This window comes from Petaurus breviceps, unplaced genomic scaffold, assembly GCF_028583685.1.
Source record: "Petaurus breviceps papuanus isolate PSGF00001 unplaced genomic scaffold, PetGlider_PUasm1.0 38, whole genome shotgun sequence".
Lineage (NCBI taxonomy): Eukaryota > Metazoa > Chordata > Mammalia > Diprotodontia > Petauridae > Petaurus > Petaurus breviceps.
In genome coordinates this window covers 27,176,694-27,200,134 of record NW_027186304.1, presented here as the reverse complement: position 1 = coordinate 27,200,134, position 23,441 = coordinate 27,176,694, and the positions used below count along the sequence as shown (strand labels likewise).

Sequence of the window (23,441 nt, the reverse complement as noted above, 5' to 3'; positions counted from 1 at the left end):
TCTCTCTCTCTCTCTCTCCCTCTCTCTTGTGTTTTGTTTTGTTCCTTCTTTCTCATTGTTCATTCCACTGGTTACAATTCTTCTTTACAACTTGACTAATGTTTAGTGTGAAGATATTTGTAAAACCTGTATCAGATTGCATGCCACCATGTGGGGTAGTGAGGAGGAGAAGGAGGGGTAGAAAATTTGGAACTCAAGGGATTGTGGAACCGAATGTTGTAAACTAAAAGTAAATATATAAATTTAATTTTAAAAAAAAGTGACGGAATGCCAAACAAAACTTTAAGTTAGAGGAAACGCCAGGCAAAAGATTCTAATACCATTATACTAATATCTGATGCTTGAAGGAAACTAAAGATTTCAGATGTGGTAACGTGCCCAGAGAGAAAGAAGATGGAGTATTGTTATGAGAACAGTGAAAAAAATCAGTCTGGCTATAACATAGATGCCAGACTTAGCAAATCTGCTGACGATGCAAATTGTAAAGGATAGCCAACAAGGGAATGATGGAGTCAGTACTGAAAACTAACCAGAACAGAACAATGGACTAAAGCAAATAAGAGAGATACTTAGGGTCATAAGGACAAATGTAAAATCCTGCACTCAGATTCAAAACAACAACTATCCATGTACAAATCAGGGGAAACATGTGAATGACTGCCAGGTCAATAAGGAGGGCTGTGGTTCTGCTGGTCCCTACCCCAGTTAGACTAGGCTTAGAGTATGCCCAGTTCTGGGTAGTAGCTTTTAGGAAAAGCATTGTTGGCAAGCTGGAGAATAGCCAGAGAAAAGGAACCAGGATGGTAAAGTGGACTCCAAACTATGTTATCTAAGAACCAGCTGAAGGATCTATAGAATGGTAGATTTAGAGCAACAAGGAACCTTGAAGTTATCTAGACCAAGCCCCTCATTTTACAAAAGAGGAAAGTGGAGACCAGTTAAATAGGGATTATTTTAAAAACCAAAAATTAAATAACTTTCAATTAAATAACAATAGTGAACATTATTTATATAACACTTACTATGTGCCAGCACTGAGAAAAGCCTTTACAAATAGTATCTCATCTGATCCTCACAAAAATCCTGGCAGAAAAGTGCTATGATTATCCCCATTTTACAGACAAGGAAAGTGAAGTAGAGGTTAAGTGGCTTTCCCAGAGTCATACAGCTGTACAAGGCTGGATTTGAAGTCAGTTCTTCCTGACTCCAGACCCAGCACATCATTTCTACTCATTGTAACACCTATAGCAAGTAGCACACAAGCCAACAAGTTTTCTTCTCCTTTTGAGGAAAGGATTTCAGCCTCAGAAAGACCAACCACTTTGTCTCAAATATTATCTATGCCTACTACATGGAATTTTATAATGAGGCAAGGGGGAAAAAAATCTCTTCAGTGGCTTCTAAAAGTATAAAACATGTAGCCCAAAGTCTCCCCAGAGACAGGTGATCTTTTTATCTTCTGACCCGTTTCAGTAAAAATAAGCTAGACCAAATACAAGCACTTTATTCCGTGTGCAACACTATGCCACTTTAAATAAAATTCTGTATGCTTGACTACTGCACTGTCCAATTTAAGTGATTTATATACACTAAGTTTAGAAGCTATATACTGTACAGCATACTGATATAACATATTTGATTAAATGTCAATTGTTCTCATTTCTATTTTTAAAAGTGGACATCTGGTCCTTGGGAAAGAATCTAATTATAATTTCAACAAGAAAGAAAAAACTCTATCTACTTTAGTTAAAATGACCACACTCTTTCTATCTTAAATGTGAAGAGACTGCTGGTTATCCCAAAGTAGACACTATACAAGCTAAAGATTTTTACTGTCTCAGTTGTTTTTCAATATAAAGAAATGACTCATGAAATTCCACTTGCTGAAAGCATCTCGACTCTTCTCAGTAGCTATGATCCAACCTATAAAGAGGTGCCTTTTTTAGGTATTTAGTTATTTCTGGCACAAGATTATGTGAAACATGTTCTAAATCTTGAGTGTGATACAAGGATGCTATTTTCATTCCACTGACATTCTTAATTAATTACGCCTCTAATCAAAAGAAGGTAACCGAAATACAATCGTATGCTCATCAGTAGGTAATAATGACAAAATAATATGCTACAAGGAGCCGCTAGGTGGCACAGTGAATAGAGAGTACCAAGCCTAGAGTCTGGAAGACTCATCTTCGTAACTTCAAATCTGGTCTCAAACACTTAATAATTATGTGACCCTGGGTAAGTCACTTAACCCTGTCTGTCTCAGTCTCCTCATCTGCAAAATGAGCTGGAGAAGGAAATGGCAAATCACTTCAGTATCTTTGCCAAGAAAACCCCAAATCAGGTTAGGGAGAGTTGGACACAATTGAACAACAGTACTGCAAAACAGAACACACAAGGGAAGTATTGACCCATCTCCAACAAGAAAAACACCATAGCTGACTCTCTTATCTACACAAATGGGGAGAAACATAACTATGGGCAATCTAAATTAATGCCTAATGCAAAAATCATTTGGTTTGTAAATGTATTTTTGTTTTATATATGAATGCCAATTTCCCAATTGTTGTAGGTATTTACTACAAAAACAATAATAATAATAATTCTGGCTTAGGACTCTAAGGGGTCTTAGAAACTGATAAATTAAAAATAGCTCTTCAAAAACCAAAATACAGAAAGGAACAAAAACAGGGTACTTTGTAACTGTAAATATCTATTTGTACTAAAATGGACATTTGTTGATTATTAAGTTCATGATGAAAAGGAAGTTTTTTTAATGCTTAGGGAAAGAAAATGTAGAATAGGAAACCATTTGTCACAAATATTTCAGACCTTTGATATCCAAGATATATAGCCAACTAAGAACAACATTTACATATGTATTATATATATACATATATACATATATATGAATGTGTATGTATGACCAATAGCCATTCCCCAAAAAATGGTCAAAATAAATGAAGAAACAGTTCTCCAAAAATAAATTTGCAAGCTATTTTATTACAGTTTTTACCATAGGAAAGAATGCTTCAAATTCCTAATAAGAAAAATCAAAATCAAAATAAGTTTTCATCTCATTTGTTTTGCAATTGTTGTTAGAAGATTGGCAAAGATGAAAATAGACAGAAATCGTCATCTCTAGAGGGACTTTGGAAAGACAGGCACACACCAATACACTGTTAGTGAAGCTATGAATTAGTGCAAACATTTTGGAAAGCAATTTGGAATTATGCAAATAATAAGGTTGAAATGTCTATACCCTTTGACCCACTCATTCCCCTGTTAGGCATATGCCCCAAAGAAGTAACTGACAAAAAGTACCTGTATACACCAAATATTTTTAGCAGTATTTTTTGTAGTAGCCAAGAACTGGAAACAAAATAGGTGCCTATCAACTAGGGAATGATTACACAAACGGCAGTACATGAATATAATGGAATGTTATTCTGCTATTCAGAACAATGAACATCACCAATACCAAAAGAGAATGGAAAAGTTTATATCAACTGATGCTAAGTCAAGTAAACACAAGGAAGAATTCAATATAAAAAATGACTACAACAATATAAATGGCAAAAAAAAAAACCAACACAAAATAAGTCAACAAACAATTATTAAATAATTACCTACTAGGTGCCAGACTCTACGCTAAACAATGGAAATAAAAAGAAAGACAAACAGTTCACAGACTAACGAAGGAGACAACATGAAAGAAGCAAGATACAGACTCTCTGGAGGACGGCCCGACATTAAGAAGATAGGGTTTCAGCAGAGGCTTCAAGGAAGCCAGGAAATGCACTGACTTAAGGAAGGAGACAATGCCAGGCATGGGAGAGTTACAGAAAATGAACAGAGTTGGGAGAGGGAGCTTCTTGCTGGAAGAACAGACAGCTGAGGATGTGGAAGGGAGTAATGCATAAGACTGGAAAGATAGGAAGATCTTGTCCAGGATATAAATGGTTTTACAAGTCAAACAGGATTTTATATTTGATCATGGAGGTTACAACGGGGGCGTGCAGGGAGGGAGGAAGTGGTCACAGGTATGAAACATGACATATACTGTCAAAACTTTTCGGTGTACGATTGGCTTTGCTGATTTTTTTCCCTCTTGTCATAAATAAATATATTTATAATTATAAATATATCATAGTTATATATTTATTAATTACAATTATTATACATAGCTATTTGTATTATATAATATAATTGATTATAGTTATTAATTATGTTATCTATAACATATTTATAATATAGTACATAAATAATAATATAAATAAATATATAAACTTTCTTTAAAAACATATATACACACAAACATGTATACATGTGTGTATATATATACACATATATGTATATGTGTGTATACACACACAGAAACTTTCTTTTTAAAAAAGACCTGGTTCTGTTAAAGGAGGAAGAGGAGGGATACAAGGGACCATTTAAGTGATGTAAAACGAGATAGGAATATAATTTTTTTTAAGTCTGGGGAACTAGTACTCCAAACACAAGGCTACTGAGGGAAAATGTTACATTCAGCAGAGTAACTAATAAATTAAGCAAAGTGCTGTCCAAAATTTAAAAATAAAATTTGTCCTGAATGAGTCATAATAAAGAAAAGCATAACTCAATTTTCTGTGTCTAGGCAAGCAAACTTTTAAAGCATGTCTTTAAGAAAGACTCAATGATTTCACTGTCATCAATCTCTTGATTGATGCAAATTGCAAATATCTGCAAGAAAGAGGACATATTTTAGAGTACTCAAAAATCAGGATATTGCTTATTACTAAGTTTCTTAAATTGTTACATTTATTCCTTAAAAAACTATAGAAGATACAGGCTCTTAATTTTGTAAATTACCTCTGATTTATCAAAATAGTAACAGAAGCCAAATTTAAAAGAAAATGAGCAGATAAATTTGGCTAGAATTGAAGGTTCCAGGTGGAGCCAATCAGTCAATAAGCAGTAATTGGAGGTAGGAGGACCATAAATTGTAGAATATTTTAAAATTATGAAGCTCAGACTTCATCCCTGTAGGCAATGGAGAGATGCTAAAGGTTGACGCTATTATTAATAGCTTCCAGCTGGCTCACAAGTGAATTCATAGGGTCATAGTATCTCAAAATTTCAAGAGGACCCCAGAGGTCATCTAGTCCAATTTGCTCTAACATTAGCTTCTGCTTTAAGGACAATCCAAAAAATAAATAAAATATTTTTAATCGTTAGTGGGTGGGGAGGAGAACCATGTAAAAGCAATAATATTTGTCTACTAATCTAACAATCCAATCTACTCGTCAAAACAGCTAGGTGGTACACTGGGTACAGCACAGGACCTGGAGTCAGTAAGAACCAAGTTCAAATCCAGCTTTAGAAACTTAGCTGTGTCACCCTAGGCAAGATGCTTAATTGGTTTCTGCCTCAGTTTCCTCCTTTGTAAAATGGATATAATAATAGCACCTTCCTCCCAGAATTGTTGCAAGGATAAAATGAGATGATATTTGTAAAGTGCTCTGCAAATCTTAGAGTGCTATATAGAAGCTATAACTAATAGCTCTATTTTAGCAATGAGTAATTGCTGTACATTAGCTATTAGAAATAGCTAGCTTTAAATACTATTACTACTCAATTAAATAAAACCTGGTACACACACTGCAGTACATTTCTAGGGAATCTAGATTTTTTATTAATTTTATTAATCCCTCCTTCTCTCTCTGTCTTTCTCTCTCTTCCTCTCCTTGTTATGAGAATGGGAAAGAGGGGAAGTGTCCGAGAGGATTTCAAAGACTTTCATAAAGACTCTCAAAGCAGAGACAACTTCCACTAACGATTCTCTGTTACATTTGCTAAACAGAACAGGACTCCTCAAGCTCTCCCTCAGACCTACTGCAATAAGCCTGAGACTGGACATCAGATCTGCTTTGTGCTTCTTTTCCTGAGCACAGGTGACTGAAGATCGATCATGAGACTGCTACAAGCAACCTTGTGAGTGTGAGCATTCAGAAGCTCCTGAATCTGAAGGCCCATGCAGGAGGTGAGCTCTGGAAAAACTTATCATGAGATAAAGTATTCAGCACCAGGAGGATGATCCCAAGTCATGTCCTGTGTCTTGCCAGGTGATAAGGACTCTGGGACAGTTACAACAAAGAGCCACGGTGAAGATGAAATGTTTTTCAGCAGTCCAAATTAAGGGCTTCATGTTTTAATGTTACAACCCAATGGAAAATATAATGGAGCAATGGGTCACTGTATCACACATATTATTTGTCGGTACACTCATGAGTCCTGTGTGTTTTAAGAATAAAATAATTTTTAAAAAAAAGGCTAGGCGGTGCAGTGAATAGAACATCAGCCCTGGAGTCAGGAGGACCTGAGTTCAGATCCAGCCTCAGACACTTAACACTTACTAGCTGTGGGACCTTGGGCAAGTCACTTAATCCCAACTTCCCTGCCTTCCCCCTTCAAAAAAAGAGAAGGATGAAATAATTCATTTCTTGTAACTATCTACTTTGCCAATAATGAGCACAATTCTAGAAGAGACTCTGTTAATCCCTTCTGGAAGGATCTTAAGGACCAAACCAATAATCTGTTCAAGACTTTTTCCCTGGCACTACAGATGAAGCAATAGTGTAATAAATAAGAACAAACAAAAACATGATGCCCTTAATCTGGAGCTAGGTTGCCCTAGGAGATAAACTTGGTTTTCAGGCCTTTAGTGGGGGATGCCCTGAGTCCCTTAAGCAGTGAGTATTTACATGAGGAAGTATATGGACAGAAAACTTCCTCTTTCTCAACATAAAGTTCATGTACTACGGAAGAAGCTTTTCCTGGGATAGTGGGAAGCGCTAGAAGAGAAATAAGAGGGTTAAAAGAGACATTTCACTGACAAAAAATGAAACTTTTGGTGCAGAGTAAGAGAGGGAAAAGTAGGGAGCAGGTCATGCATGTATCTCCCCCCTTCCCGGAAATAACTTTACAACAATACGAGTCAGAAGCTTCCTGTTCCAAATATCAGAACAGGGAAAAGCCTGGCTGCTAGACCAGTGTAGAAGCAGACACACAGGTGCCCCGGGAGAGATACAGGAGGGGTACCATTTCTGCATACAGAGTCATGAGTTATCTAGGTTATAATCAGTGATTCCTGCATTGGTGGTGTTTTTTTAATCTTTTAGGAAACTGCCAGTATAAAATAAAGGCAAAACCCTTAGAAGAAGTGATCAGAAAGAAAAAATCCCTAGCCATGTGACCTTGGGCAAGTTACTTAACCCCAACGGCCCTCCAAAAAGAAAAAGAAAAGGAAAAGAAAAGAAAAAATCCACTATTTTATTTGCTTAATTTAGAATGGATGCTACCATTAAATGGAGGAGAATTTTCTTTCTTCATCTGTCAAATGGAATTAAAATGAAAAATATTTGTTTTCTGGGTGGAGGGCAATAGTTTTTCTTTTAACACTTAAAACTTTCCAGTTTTCAACATGGGAATAGTGAATTAATGATTCTATGAAACTGCTTTTTCTTCTTTTATTCCATCAATTTAAAATGAGTTCTTAGAATATGAAGACTGTGTCTTTCTTCATCTCTCTACTATTTCCCTGTACTTCCTCTCCACTCTTCATGTGTCTGCCACCATCCATCCCACCAGTTTGCTACATCTTTATTTCAATGACAAATGGTAGCACAAGATAAAAAAAAATCTTCATCTACCCTCTTCCCAAATAATATTTCCTTTTCCCAAGCCACAATTAACAATTCCACTTATTCCAGAACCCCCACAATGTGATATATACTCTATTTTTGATACCTCCTCTAATACTAGAAATATTTGCTGCCAATACTCAATCAAGGAGACAAAGTGAAATTTCTGGTGAGAAATATGTGGGAAAATATTCAAAAGCAAGGCTTTTGATTAATTTGTTATTTAAATGAAATTCATTTCAAGTCAAACTCAATAAAGCACTAGGAGACTGAACATTTTCCTGTTAATTTAGGAAGATGAAGGTATCGAAAAAGACTCTACTTAGGTAGACCAGGGAAATCTGGGGTGGTCCTCTGCATTACTACTCATACCTAATGTTAAATGTATTCCAAAAAGTAGACATAGGTACTGTTAGTGACCCATTTTCTCTCCTGATAGGAACAGGTTGGCACAGTTCAGGTCTGGAATAGTCACTTTAAATTCAAATAAAAGGACACACTTCTGTCTGTATGTTTTTAAAAGCAACAACTTCCTTTTGGTCCCCAGTGAGACATTCTAACCAAATCCTAGAATCTCAGAATCAGTCTGCCAACAACTGTGTAAGACTCTACAAAAAGTAAAAAAGGATCCTTGGAAAGGACTCTGGCTGAGAAGTAGAATGGGATTCTTCATGGGAGTGGTAAAAACTTCACAATTCATGTGGCCCATTCTCCTTAAAAGTCTGGCCAATTGTCAAAGGTACTGAATAGCCTCATAACTAAGAGACACCTCCAATGTCCAATCAGTATCATTCTAATTGAGTTCAAGTTCTCTTATCTTCTTATGAGGAAACAGTAACTGCTCAACCCTTAGTACAGCTCCTCACATGCCTCACACAGAGTGAGTCCTAAATAAATGCTGAATAAATGAATTTTTATAATATCCTTTCATTCATATTCAATGAGTATTTAAGTGCCAACTTAGTGCCAGGCATCAGATATACAAAGACAAAGGACCAAATAGTCATTTGTTACAAGGGAGGACTTTAAAGGAAAGAGTGGGACATTGAAAGCTTGGGGGAAGGGAAGGAGGGAAATGGAGAAGAAAAAAGAAAAGAGTATCAATGAAACATTTTAAAAATACACAGAAAAGAGGGGACACAGATAAATAGCTCAGAAATGGTACTACTGTGTTAAAGTTAATCTACTTTATAAAAACCCAGATTTATGGTTTTATAAACAATCCTATTGATCTTTGTATACAGAAATGTTCACATTTGCTGACGTTTCTCAAACTCATACTAAATAAAAACAAGTGAAATGAGACTGTACAAGAAGCTACTGGAAGGATGGGAAGATTGGGGAAAAATACATACAAATAAGGAAATACAAAGTGATTTGGAATGGGGAAGCAATAACAATTGGGAAGGACTCAGGAAGGCCTAGCATAAGGGCATTTGTGTTAGTCTTAAAGGGAGTTAGGAATTCCAGAAGGTATGGAAGAACAGCATTCCAAGAACCAGGGACAGAAAGGGCAAATCCATGGAGGTGAGAGGTGACATGCCCTTGAAGAGCGGCTATCCCTAATTACAGTCCCTCTAATTAAGAGACTTGGTAAATCCAATTCCTTTAGTCTCTTCTGATGAGATCCATTTATTCAATCATTTCCACTGATCTCTTCTGAAACATCATTACATCTTGTGAAAAAGTAAAACAGATTCAGTGATCTGGTATTAAAGGACCAATTACCATTTACAGAGGGGATAGAAACCAGAAAGACTGAGTTCAACCCTCATCTTTGACATATACTGGCTACAAGGCCCCAAACAAGTCACTTAAACTTTTGGTGCCCATACAAATGTGTCAAAGACTAAAAATTGCAGAGCTGATGCTGACCTACATTGGCAAAAGGAATTTACACATACATACACACACTCTCTCACACTCTCTCTCTCTCTCTCCCTTCCTCCTACCTTATCAGCTCTACTTACTGAGATAAATGTGAGGGTAATGCACTGTAAATCTTAAATCACTACATAAATATAAATTATGGGTATATTAACAGTTCTGGACCCAAAGTTAAAAAGTAAACCACTTATGAGTCATTAATTCTTTTCTTTTTTTTTTTTTTTGCTTTTTTGGAGGGGGAAGGTGGGGCAATTGGGGTTAAGTGACTTGATCAAGGTCACACAGCTAGTTTTTTGTGTTAAATGTCTGAGGCGGGATTTGAACTCAGCTCCTCCTGACTCCAGGGCTGGTGCACTATTCACTGCCCCACCTAGCCGCCCCCTGAGTCACTAATTCTTAAAGGATCATAGAACCCCAGATCTAAAACTGTCCAAATTACTTTGTTTTACAAATGAGGAAACTGAGATCCAAAAAGATTAAATAACTTTCCTGGGTCCCGGTGTCGGAGGCAGGATCGGAGCCTAGCTTTTCTGATTCCAGCACAGCCGTCCTTTTCTCCATGTACTACTCTCTCAAATTGAATTTAATATTTAAAACTATGCTGACTCTTATTTACACATTTAAACACTTAGACTGTATTTACACAAGAATATAAAAGCCTGACCTTTACCAAAAAAAAGAGTTAGGAGATCAGGCACCTTTTGTAGCTATCTGTGGTGGAAAGACTTCTTCACCAAACAAGGAGATCACAAAATAGAAAATAACTCATTTTGAGCATAAAATGCAAACGTTTTTGAAGAACATAAGCAGCATAACTAAGAAGAAGGAAAGCTACTGATAGGCAAAAAGGGAATGAACAAAAATATATACAAAACCAAAGTTATTCCCCAACAGATTAATGGTAAAATGAAATGGATGTTTCACAAAAGAATTGTAAATGATTACCAAGCGTCTGAAAAAAGTCCCAAATTAGAATAATACAAGAAATGCACATTTAAAAAGTTTTAAACCTCTTGAATATGTTTGCCAAACTAGCATATTTTTAAAGATGACAAAAGTCAGAAATAATCAATGTTGAAGAGAATATGATAGGCACATTTGGGATCCTGAATTGATCTAACTATTCTGGAAAGCGATTTGGAATTAGGCTAAAGAAAAGTGACTCAAATGTCCAGACTCTTTAAACATCATTGCTTGGTACATACCCGCAAGCAGGTCAAAGAAAGCGTATAGGATCTTTCAACAAAATATTCATAGAAGTGCTTTTTGTGGTGGGGGGAAAAACTGGAAACAGAATAGATGCTTGTTAATTAGGAAATGGAAAAGCAAATTATGACAAGTGAATGTAATGAAATACTACACCATAAGAAATGATAAACAGAATTTATTTTCTGAGAAAACACAAAAATCTGAATTTTATGACATAAATACTAAGAGATGAGAAAATGCATCTTTCTCCATTCTTTGCAGGGATGGGAGACTACGGATGTTGAACAGGACATATACTGTTGAACCTGGTTGATACATATTGATTAGGTTTTTGTTGGCCTGCTTTTATCTCCTCCTTTTTTTGTTCTTTGTTACAAGGGATGGTTTCCTAGAGAGAAGAGGGGAGAGATACATTTGAAAAAGGACATGTAAAAGCAACGGATATCAATAAACACAGACATGTGTGTGTGGGTGTGCATGTGTGTGCATACATGCACACACACATGTGGACAGTACACAGAAAGCTGGCTGGCCCCAAAGTCTAAATGGGCTCAAGTCTTGACTCTGATACTAAAAAATCACATGGTCTCTCAGTATCCCAGGCATGTTTCCAAGAATATAAATTGCACAGAAGGCACAGATAGTTCATTGATAGAAGTCATTCCCCACTGGGAGTTTCCTGAACAAATGAAATCTCAATTTCTCAATCAACCTCTCTCTCATTATGCATGTGTATATATGTGTATACACACAAACACACATATATATTTTTTTAAAGTATTGATTTTTTTTTTTACACTAGTCAAAACTCCTGTGGTCCCTGGATAGATGATGATGATGATCTTCATGACCAAATTCTAAGAGTACATCATGGTATTCACATAGATATGTAGGAACTGATACAGATCAGCAACAGTTTAAAAAGAAATGAAGGGAGGGAGAGAAAAAGGGAAGAAGGAAGAGGATGGGAGGTCAGGAAGGAACGAAGGAACTAACAAAGGAAGGCAGGCTGTATTAAACACCTACTATGTGGCAGTGAGCTAAGAGTTTTACAAATATTATCTCATTTAATCTTCACAACCCTAGGTAGGTGCTATTATTATGCCCATTTTATAGCTAAGTAAATTGAGACTGGCAGTATTTAAGTGACTTTTCTAAAGTCACACAAATAGTACTTAAGTGGAATCTGAATTCAGAAATTAATGACTCCAGATTCAGTCCTCTCTCCATTCCACCACCAACTGCCTCTACTTTATTACCAAAACATGTTGAAGGAGTGCTGAGTTCCTGAAGTTCCTATAAGAAGATATAGGGATACGGCCAAGTATCCCTATATCTTAATTTTCATATCTTATTCTATGTCTTACCAGGAAGTATCAGAGCACATAATACGACAAAGAAAAAAAAATTCCTTGACTCTCCTTGATTAGCAATGTTTTGGAACTCGGGTATTTATATTCATTTTTATCCACACTGGTTTGAACATATTTCTTCTTAAACAAAGCTCAGAAATGGCAATTTCCACATTGTTACTACACTTCAAAAAGCTCAAAGGTTTCTTTGCTTTGAACTTAAAATCGTCTCCATTACATCTGGGGTTTTCCTTTGGGAACAAGGATAATCATAACTAAATTAGAAAAGCTACTTTCTGGAAAGAGATCTGACTAAAATGTGCCTCAATTACAGTCTAAATTTTTATGGTTCCAACTGGGAAACAAGACAGAAAAAATTAGCATTACACAAGGGGCCATTTCCTGTATATTTAAGGGCCACAGCTAATGGCACAATAGAGACAGGATTTGATCTAATTTTCTTCTCTCTGCTTCCCCATCAAGCACAGACGTACAGTAATGCCTTTTTTATCTAACGCGGTCAGAGAATAAAAACTTCATACAAACAAATTTTTATCAAAACTGAAGCTTATGCCTTTTTAGCCACCAATTTTTTACAAAAATAAATTTATAACCATTTTAAGGAAATCAGTCTAAAGTATATTGTATAATTCTACACTTTCTTAGAGTATAGTGAATATAATCTAATGGGTTGATGACAGAGGATCATCAATTGTTATCACCATGTTATAATTAGTGAAGTATTATTTATAAGGCAGCATAGGACACCTACTCTAAATGTAACCAGATAAATAATCTCTGTAACTTTTCTCCTCGCCTAATATAGGTTCTGATTACCTCCTTCACTATGAGGCATTCCCTCCTAAAAGAAGAGGGATAACAAGATGGCAGATGAGAAGATAAATGGAGCTCAGTTCAATCCACCACGAAACAATGTGACTGTCCAACAACTTCAAAGAAATAACAATGTTCTAGATGCTGTAAACTTTCTGATCTCGAGACCCTTTTATCCTCTTAAATTAACAAGGACTCCTTTATCCTCTTAAGAAGTGAGGATCCCAGATAATTTCTGTTTATGTGTTTATGTATCGTTCTATATATTTTTACAAATATTCATCACATCTGGCTCAGCAGAAGAGAGCTGGATTCTCACGTGATTATGCATTCAATTTGCTTCTCTTTTGTTTTTAGTGAAGTATATAAAGAAAATCTGGCCTCACAAGGATGTAGACGGGAAAAAGGAGTGTTTTAATAAGCGAATAATGTCTTAAATAATATGAAAATAGTTTTGACTTCCAGGACCCCCTGAAAAGGTCTTGGGGATACCCAGTATTCCGAGAACTGTATTTTGAGAATTCCTGCCCAAAGGGATGAAAGCATAAAACTTCAAAAGGAAAAATCTCCAGCTATAAGAAAACCCCCAAAAGGACAAAGGCAGAAGGGAAAGTCATTGAATCGTTGTTGTTCAGAGGAAAGAGAATGGAGTAAGCATTTATTTAGCACCTACTACCTGTCTGGCATTGTGCTAAGTACTGTACATTTATTTCACTTGATCCTCACAGCCCTGGGACGTAGGTGCTATCATCCCCATTTTACAGCTAGGGTAACTGAGGTAAGCAGAAGTTAAGTGACTTGCCCAGGTTCCCACAACTAGGAACGTTGTATTTAAAGGCAGGTCTCTCCCATCATGCAAAGGAAAAGGCTTCAACAAGGACCAATCACAAGAAAGGAAGATTTTAGTGTCCCTGGTGAAGAAAAAGGCATTGGCCATAATCAGAAGAAAGGGAATTGTTGTGGTTCGTTCATTTCAGTTATATCTAGTTCTTCATGACCCTATTTGAGGCTTTTTTGGCAAAAATACTGAAGTGGTTTGCCATTTCCTTCCTCAGTTCATTTCACATACAGGGAAACTGAAGCAAACCGGGTGAAGTGACTTTCCCAGGGCCACACAGCTAGTAAGTGTCTGAAGCCAAATTTGAACTCAGGTCTTCCTGACTACAGACCCAGTGCCACCTACCGGTAGCTGCCCCAGGAAAAGGGGAGTGTAGCTTCAAGAAAGACCTCTATGGGCAAAAGAAATATCCTCAACTTGACTTGATCCTCAAAGTAGGGAAGACCTAGAAACAACTCCTGAGGCATCAACAATAAAAATAGGGGTGTCGAGAGACTTAATGTGAAAATCAGGTTTATTACAAGCTAAGTGAGAGTGCATGAGGAACCCAGCAGGTCTGCAGTTCTTACAGAACTTCGCCTATTTATGCACATACTGATGTACAACAAAAGTAGGTGAAAACAGGAAGGGGCAGGGTATGGGAGGAGAAAGGTACAGTAACCCCTCCTGAAGGGGGGGCAAGGTAATGGCAAAAGCTGAATTCCCTTGGGGACTGCTGGACTATGAAGACTGGATGAGGGGCTTATCTGCAAAGGACCCCAGCTGCACAAACATTCTCCCCAGTGTGGCATACGCTGGCTGGCACCTGTTTTACCTCCTAACGACAACAGGGAATCTGGCTTGGGGTGCAAACAATAAATATGTGGGGGAGAGGGAGGCTTGGGCCTTGACACATTCAGGGCTTTCTGCCTACTCTGGGTCAAGTGTTTCTAGAAGGTATGTCAACTCAAAAAGACAAGTTCAGGGGACCCCTTAACGTCTCCTAAACATCAGGAGGAAAAAAAAAGGAGAACTTGTATGTTGTGGCCAGTGATGACCAAAGCATAGACCTGGAGGAAGAGAAAACTCAAAAACACCTACAAAAAAACTGCTTGTCCACAAGAACAATTAGAAATCATCTAAGAAACAATGTAAGAGTATAAAAAAGATTACAAAAGCAATGTGAGCCATGGAGGACAGAGTAGGAAAAAGAAATAACAGCTTATTTGAGAAAAATTAGGCCAGACCTCTCTGGTAATTACTGAATGGAAACAGAAAGGAGCACACATTTCTCAGATGTACATGATACCTTTACAAAAACTGATCATGTCTAAAGACATAAACTCCAAAAATAAATGCAGAAAATCAGAAACATTTTTTATATCCTCTAATGACTACAATGCAATAAAAAATTATATTGAAGGCTTGCTTTTAAAAAGTACAATCAACTGAAGATGAAATAAGAAAGCTAAATTACTAGTATCAAAAAAAAAAAAGAAAATCCACAACAAATTAAGAAATAAAAGATAAGGTATAAATCATTTTGCCCTGACTTGTTCCTTATCTGTTATGTTTCCAGAAACCTGATAATCAAATGTATTACAAGTTGCTAAATAAAAGCAAATGCTGGCTTAGAGTTTTCTGAGGAATAACATATAAGAGCCTGGGTAAATACAATTGATTCATTTAATTTGGCTGATAAGATCTCTCTGCTTTCTTCCTAGTTCTTGGCTGTGTTCCAGGTAACTGATTACTGAGGTGTTACTGTAAAATATGAATTGTTTTGATGAAAAAATAAATGGTTTATGGTTTTAAGAATAAAAGCATTAGCTGTGAATGTTTTCAATGTTCCAATATAAATATAAAATATTCAACAAAAAATTAAGAAAAATATTTTAGCAACAAACTTTCAAGCAGTCAACACAACATCAAGATATTTTCAGTCAACCCATAGTACAACTTGGTCTGCTATTTCTTTAGCACAAAGGATTTAGAGACAATACAACTTTTTAGGCACACAGTTGGTAACAACATTTTGAGGGAAAGTACTGAAAAAGATCAGAGGATTCCTGTTTCTTTCCAATGCTGTTTTGATGATCTAAGAGTGTGATATTCCGTGGCTTGCATCCATATAGAACTGCCATAAAATAATCAGTGTTTAAAAAAAAAAAAGAGCCTTTGTTCAGGAAAAAGAGCAGAGTTATTAGTAATACTAGTCGCCCAAATACAATATTGCTCACTCCCCTGCTTCAGATCAATTTCTGGTCCAAATCACTGTCCATTTACAATCTATGACATATTGATGGTCCAGGTCTCTGATCTGTATAACACATATTACATATATATACATACATATCCTACATATTAACAACAGGTGTCATAGAGGCAACATAAAGTTATCATCATGTAATGGTAATGGAATTTGAACCCCACAATGGGATAGACTTGTTGATGTGACAAGAAGGGGCTGAACTGGGAGGAGCTGGTGCTGTGGATAGAGAGAGAGGCCCAAGCAGAGAGAGGCCAGAAGAACTTCTGGGAGCCAGCATCTGGAGGCCGCTGCTACTGCTGGAGAAAGAGAAACGAGAAATGAGAACTGAAGACTGAACTGGGAGGAAGCATGACTGTGGTGCCCATATCTGGTCTGTCTGTTTTGATGTTACTTTGTCAGATTCGTCTGCTGATGGAGGATGTTGCTGGTGCTGCAGGAGTCCTGGGATCTTGCTGTTGGTTCAGAAGCCCTGAAAGAGGATTTTCTTGTGGTATGTTTACAGAAATCCTGGAGGAGGGTCTTGGTGATGTTTTCAGGGGTCCTGGGACTGTACTGATGATTCCTCAGACCTTGTTGTTGGGTCTAGGTTGATCTCACAGGCAAAGAGTGAATTGATGAGGATGCCAGCAATGTGTGTCTATGTTGTGTCTTCGTAAAGTCTTGTCTTCCCAGGAACAGAAACTGCTGAGACCTTGCCTCAGGTCAAGATGAAGAAAAGACCTCTCCTTGGGTACTGAATGCTATGATGATATTGTAACCTAGCTGTGACCTAGGGGTGGATGGCCTTTGTGTTTTGTGACTGACCAAATGAATGTATTTTGTTTATGATTGGAAACTAATCTCCAGTTGAGACTATCCAGAGGTAGAGTACTTTGACTTTTGTACTTTGTGACTGAACTGAGGACTTACTAAATGATTGAGTTACCCTGTATTTTAATTTCCTCTTTTCTGTGAATGTTTTGCCTTAATTTGTTACTGAATAAATGGAGAGTTATGCTCCTTGTTCCGAACCTTGGAAGATGCTTGTGTTTGGCGTTATCAGAGAGATGAATCACAGGAGAGAACAGCTCATAACATTTATTTAGCATCTACTGTGTGCCAGGCACTGTGCTAAATGCTTCAGATACAAAGGAAGGCAAAAGACAGTCCCTGCTCCCAAGGAGCTCAGTCTAATATGGGAGACAACTGCGTACAAATAAGATATATACAGGATAATAAACTGGAAATAATCAACAGCAGGAAAGCACCAGCATAAAGGGAAACAGAGAAAGACTTCTTATACAGGCAAGACCAAGGTATAATGGAGAGACTGCATGAGTACCTCACAGATACTCATGCAATGTCAAAAGACCTACATTCTAGGCCCTAGAGGAATCCCAATACACTGGGTGGGCCTCCTATGGAGGATCTGATGTCAGAGGACACAGACAAAAGCAGCAAAGAATAAAACGATGTGAATGGGTTGTAATCTGTACTGTACTCACGTGGATGAGATCACAGATGCATCAAAGCAGCTTCTGAATGTATATTGTATGACTTCTGAAAATTATGACTGCATACCCTCCAGGCTCCTACTGAGAATTTTAACAGTCAAAGCAAAGAGATATTGTCAAAAACTCTCAGTGTGAAGAAGTGCTCCACAATAACCCTGAGAATTGCTGCCTGAAACAAGTATCGGGGTGGGAATGGACAGGACTGGATCTGTGATTTCATCCTTATGGGGAACTCCCAGAGAGTAAAGCCCCTCTGTCAATGTCTCTCCCCAGGCAAAATGAAAGACTGACATGGCCAGGGGTCACAAAGGCAGTGTGTGTCCAAAGGAAACATCTGAAACCACATTTTCCTGATTCTGAGGCCAGTTCTCTTTATATTATGCCACGACTGCCTGAACTCACTATCACCAGTATGTAAAAAAGTATGTAAAAAGCAAGGAATAAAAAAAGCACCTACATAACTTATGTGTTCTGGGGTACAATAACTGGCCCCTGGCATGAATGCAATAGAAAATACAAATGGAGGCTTGGGGGAGTTGAGGGGAATGGAATATGAAGCTTTTTAACTGTATGGAGAAGTTAACTTCTCTAAGTGAACAGCTTCCTTTCATCCAGGGGCAGTTAGTGATACACTGGAGCTGGAGCCAGGAAGACCTGAATTCAAATCTAACCTCACATACATCCTAGCTGTCTGATCTTTGGAAAGAAACCTCTTTTTGCCTTATTCCTCAATGGAAAGGGGGAAGCAGAATAGCATCTACAAGATAATTGTAAAGCACTTAAATTAATTTTAAGTACAGCAGGAGAGTTCACTATCCTAAAAGTACACCAAAGTGAAACATGTTGTAATTATTTTATACTAATCAACCCTCTAACTGATATTCTTCTGTAACTGAGATCTGTATCTCTCTACTTACCGCGTGTAATATAGTGAGAACACAAACAACAGTTAACAATGCATTTTCCTTACAATGATGCTGACATTAACTTTCCCTTCTGAAGATGAAAATACAGGCTCTGAGTGGCTTGATCTTTTCACACACACACACACACACACACAGAGCCAAAAGTGTTTGAGTGGGATTCAAACCCTGGTCTCCTGATACCCAACCTAATACTGTCGTTCCCATGCTGCCCTGCTTTTTAATCACTACTGACAGAAAAACACTTTATTGGAGGAAAAAAATATTTCATATGAAGAAAAGTTATAAAACTAGCTAGCTTTTTATGTGAATGTGGATTTCTTTACTCCCTTTATTACTTCATCCTTTCCCCCCTCTTTCCTATAAACATTCCACAAGATTTCCCCTCTTGTTCACTTAATTACAAATACCAAACACACACTTCAAATTTTGCAAAGAATTTTACTCATAAAAACTATTACTATACCCATACAAAAGGGGAGTATCATAAATGCTTATTGACTTGATTTGCAGAAGAGGAAAATGAGGTTTCTCAAAAGGTTGCATGACTTACCCCAAGGTCACTTTTATTTCGATTTTCCCCCAATTCTATAAAGAAGCCCTATTTCAATTTTCCTAAAGAAGAATCATGAAACTCTAGCAACTCAAGAAAAGATTGACTAATCTACCAGGTCATCTGGTCCTGCAACATAAAACTGCTTTCTAAAATTTATCTAGTCCAGTTATCTCACACAGTAACATTTCTACCATTTCCTATGGGAAAAGGGTCTCCAATTCAACAGCATTAATAATAGCTAGCATTTACAGAACACATTAAGGTCTGTAAAGTGCTTTAACATATTATCTAATACAATCCTCACAACCAGCCTGGGGGGTAGGTGTTATTATTGCCCCTATTTTGCAAAAGGGAAAACTAAGGCTTTCCCAGGGTTTGTTTCTAAGGCAGAATTCCAACAAGTCTTCTAGACTCCAAGTGCACTGACAAAAAGCAGAAATAGTAGCGGGCCTCGTCACCTCTGCCTAGACCACTGTAATGGCTTTCTGGTGTTTGTGCCTGCCTCAAATCTCTCCTTGCTCCAAATCACTAAAGTGATTTAACTAAAGTCCATTCCAAACTAATTAATTAATGTTTATTAAACACCTACTGTATGCCAAGCACTGTACTTGGCACTGGAGATACAGAATAAGGCAAAAGACAGTCCCTACCTTCACAGAGCTTAATGGGGAAGATAATATGTAAACAAATACTTTTTGGAAAAGGAAGCATTTTAGCTAGGACATTAGGTAGTACCATGGCTAGAGTGCCAGGCCTGGAGTCAGGAAAACCTTAATTCAAATCTGGCCTCAGATACTTACTAGCTGTGTGACTGCCTACCTACAATCCCCATTCAAAATATATGTGCTATGCTATGAACTGAACATACATGACATCAGGACAGTAACAAACATATAATGGTGATTTTTATGTTTACATCATCTTTGCTGACATAATTCAAAAAAAGTGAATTAGGCACCTTCCCAATATCTGGGGAAATTGCACTTATTTTTAATAAAACTGATTTTACTGCCCTTGTGTCACTTGGCAGATATATTTTCTTAATGTCTGCTCTATTACTCTATAAAATATTACTGTGAGACTTAAGAACTGTCATTGCCAAGATCATTACCCCTATACTAATAAATTACCATTTGTCATAAACTATACCTAATAAAATCATAGAATCTTAAAGTTGTTATGGCTTTAAGAGGTCATCTGGTCAGTGTCTTTATTCATATTACTATAATATTATGCCTTCTACTTATTCCTTGAATACCTCCTCTTATTTTAAAGAGAGTAACTGTCACATAGTGGATAGAAAAGGGGCTCAGAAATAGGAAGACCTGGTCAAGTAATATTTCTGACACACTATAGGACCCTTGAGTCACTTAAATTCTCAATGCCCTGATGCAATTCTCAAAAACTGTGAGTTGCACAAGATTTGAGAGTTTCCTCAATGGGACCAAAAATTTAAAACCCAATTCTAATGTCACTTCTTATATTAGACCTTCTCAGATAAACAGGGACACTAGTGTACTGCCAGGAAATTCGTTTAACCATTCTGGAAAACAATTTGGAACTATGCCCCAAGTCATTAAACCATTATTAGCCTTTAACCCAGCAAACTATAGTGGCCCATTTCCCAAAAAAATCAAAGAAGGAAGAAAAGGGCTCATATGTTCAAAAATACTAATAAAAACTCTTATGCAAAGAGGGTATTTTTGGTTGTTATAACAAAGAATAGGAAGGTAAGGGAACACCAGTCAACAGAAGAATGGCTGAACAAAATTATGGTATATGAATATAATAGAATATTATCATGCCACAAAAAAAAAAAAAATACCAAAAGGGAAGATTTCAAGTTGATCTGAAAGACTTGTTTGAACTACTGCTGAATAAAATAAGTAGGAACAGGAGAATAATACGTATAACAGCACTGTAAATAAAAACAATTTAAAATTCTAATCAATGAAATAGTCAACAGGATTCCAGAGTATCAATAATAAGCATCTTAACCCCACAAACTGATGGACTCAAAATGCAGAATAAGGGTTATTTTCAGAAATGCTCAAGGTGTGAATTTGTTTTGCTTGACTATGTATATGTTAGCATTTTTTTGTTTTGCATGGCCAGGGAGACGGTGGGGGGAGGGGCAGAAAACCAAAAAACTGAAAGAAAAAGTTCACTGAAACATTTATTAAAATGCACAGAAGACTGTATTGAAGGAAGACCATTAGGAATCAAAAGCAAGCAGGCCAATTTTGAAAGTTAACATGTTGAATTTACTACTTTTTAATTTTATATTTATAAATGTATTTATACTCCAAAATCAAGCTGTTCCTAATAAAAATATGCAATTTCATACACAATCCTTTTTTTCCTGTTCTGCCATGTACACATTAATGCTTGTTTTATTTAGTTTTTATTAAGTTCAGAATTAAAATAAACTAAATAATGCCTTCCTAGATATCCCCATCTATATTTGACAGAGGATTTCATTTTATATTTCCTTAATAATTTATCTAATATTCATGAATTAGCGTTATCTACATACATGTCTTGCCTTATCCAAATCACTTACCCTATTTTCCTAAAATGTAAGTTTCTGATGCTAATGGCTTCCTATTAATTTGAGGATCAATTATGTAACCTGGGTCTCAAGCTTCATATATACCTAAGAATCCCCTCACTATTGGAAAGAATGATTACTTGATAGTCTGAGCTGGCAAGAGGAAAAGTTATCAAAAGCTTGGTAGAGGAGAAATCCTGGCGTTCTCCCTTCAGGCTTGGATAAATAGGTTCATTTGGAATTCACTATGTGTGATGGTCTTTGTGTAACTAGCAGCTGGTAAGAAAGGAATCAAGCCTTCAGATATAGCTTGGGGGCACTGCTTCTGTTAAGGGATAGCCTACTGGAGTGCAGCCTGAACCCAAAAATTATTTTCCCTGGATTAACAATATTTGTAACGGCAGATATAATTCAAATTTAATTCCCTTCTGGCTGAGAAGAGCCAAGAAGCCATTCTTATGGCCTCTTTTCCTGGTCCCCTCTAGGCAAGAATCACAATGTCCCTCAAAGAGGGGCAGAAGAAACTCAAGCTATCTATTCATTTTTCCGTCTGAGTTACATTTAGACAGAGTGAGAGAAAAAGAGAAAGAGAGAGGATATGTGTGTGTGTATACGTACATATATATACATCCACACACATTTATAACTTATGTGGGCAAAGCATATTCCTAACATATAAACTTCTCTGTCATTTACAGCTTCTCAAAAAATGGCCCAACCCTATCTTTCTCATCTTTAGGCGTATTAGTCTATGGTTAGGCCATAATCGTCTACATTTGCTCTACTAGCCTTGCACATATTGTCTACCCCCCAGGTCTAGAATATTCTCCCCTCTGAACTCAAACTCTTAGAATCCTTAGCTGGCTTTCAGACTCAAGTCAAGGGTCACCTCTTCCAAGAGGCCTTTAATGCAAGGGCTGAGGTAGGAAGGAAATGAGGGATAGTCAGTCAGTGTACAGACATGGGGATGGCACATGGACCACAGTGTGTGAAGAACAAGTAAGCTAAGTACTGCTAAATCATACTGCAGAGAATAACATGGAATAAGGCTATAAATGTAGGATGGGACCCATTCTTTAGCAGATTCACCATTGTCTGCTATGTGATGGCTGGACTGGATCTGGGAGAGCCTTGAGGTTGCAGACCATTGAAGAGGCTGTTGCAACAGTACACGGGAGATTGGTAAGAGCCTGAACCAGACTGGTGGATGAATGAGTGGAATTAAGGGAACAGATACAAGAGGTATTGTGGGGGTTGAAACAAGATCTGAAAAATGTACTGGACAGGAGGAAGAAAGAGAGAGAAGTGTCAAGGATGACACCAAGCCTGGCACCTGGAAAGAAGACAGGCACCTCTGCACTAATAAGGAAACTTGGAAGAGGGATGGATTTAAGGTATAAAGAAAATGAATTGTTTGATTGAGGTAACTACAGGACATCCAGTTCAAAATGTCTACCAGGCAGCTGATGGTGTCAGACTGAACCCTAGAAGAGAGACTGAGGCCAGACAGAAAGATCTAGGAGGCAGCTGCATAAAAAGTCATCTACATGGGAGCTGACTGGATCACCAAGAAAGAGTATAAAGAAAAAAGAAGAGGAGCTAGGACAGAGCCTTGGGAGACACAGCCAAGGTGTGTGATATGAATGCTGCTTGTTCAGTCGTCTCCAACTCTTCCTGACCCCATTTGGGGTTTTCTTGGCAAAGACACTGAGGAGCAGTTTGCCATTTCCTTCTCCAGTTCATTTTACAAATGAGGAAACTGAGGCAAATCGGGTTAAGGGACTTGCCAAGGGTCACACAGCTAGTAAGTGTCTGAGGCCAATGTGAACTCAGGAAGAGGAGTCTTCCTGCGTCCA

The 23,441-nt window shown here is 37.3% G+C and overlaps 1 long non-coding RNA gene across 1 annotated transcript in view; it reads right to left on the bottom strand.

Annotated features, from left to right (window-relative positions):
• Positions 1-10,948: 10,948 nt before the first annotated feature.
• LOC138170390 (uncharacterized) overlaps positions 10,949-23,441 on the bottom strand; it is a 14,637-nt gene continuing 2,144 nt past the window's right edge. Inside the window, exons 2-3 of the long non-coding RNA XR_011170600.1 lie at positions 17,547-17,636; positions 10,949-11,175 (exon numbers count right to left, since the gene is read on the bottom strand). This is a non-coding gene — a long non-coding RNA (uncharacterized lncRNA). The remainder of the gene's footprint in view (positions 11,176-17,546; positions 17,637-23,441) is intronic.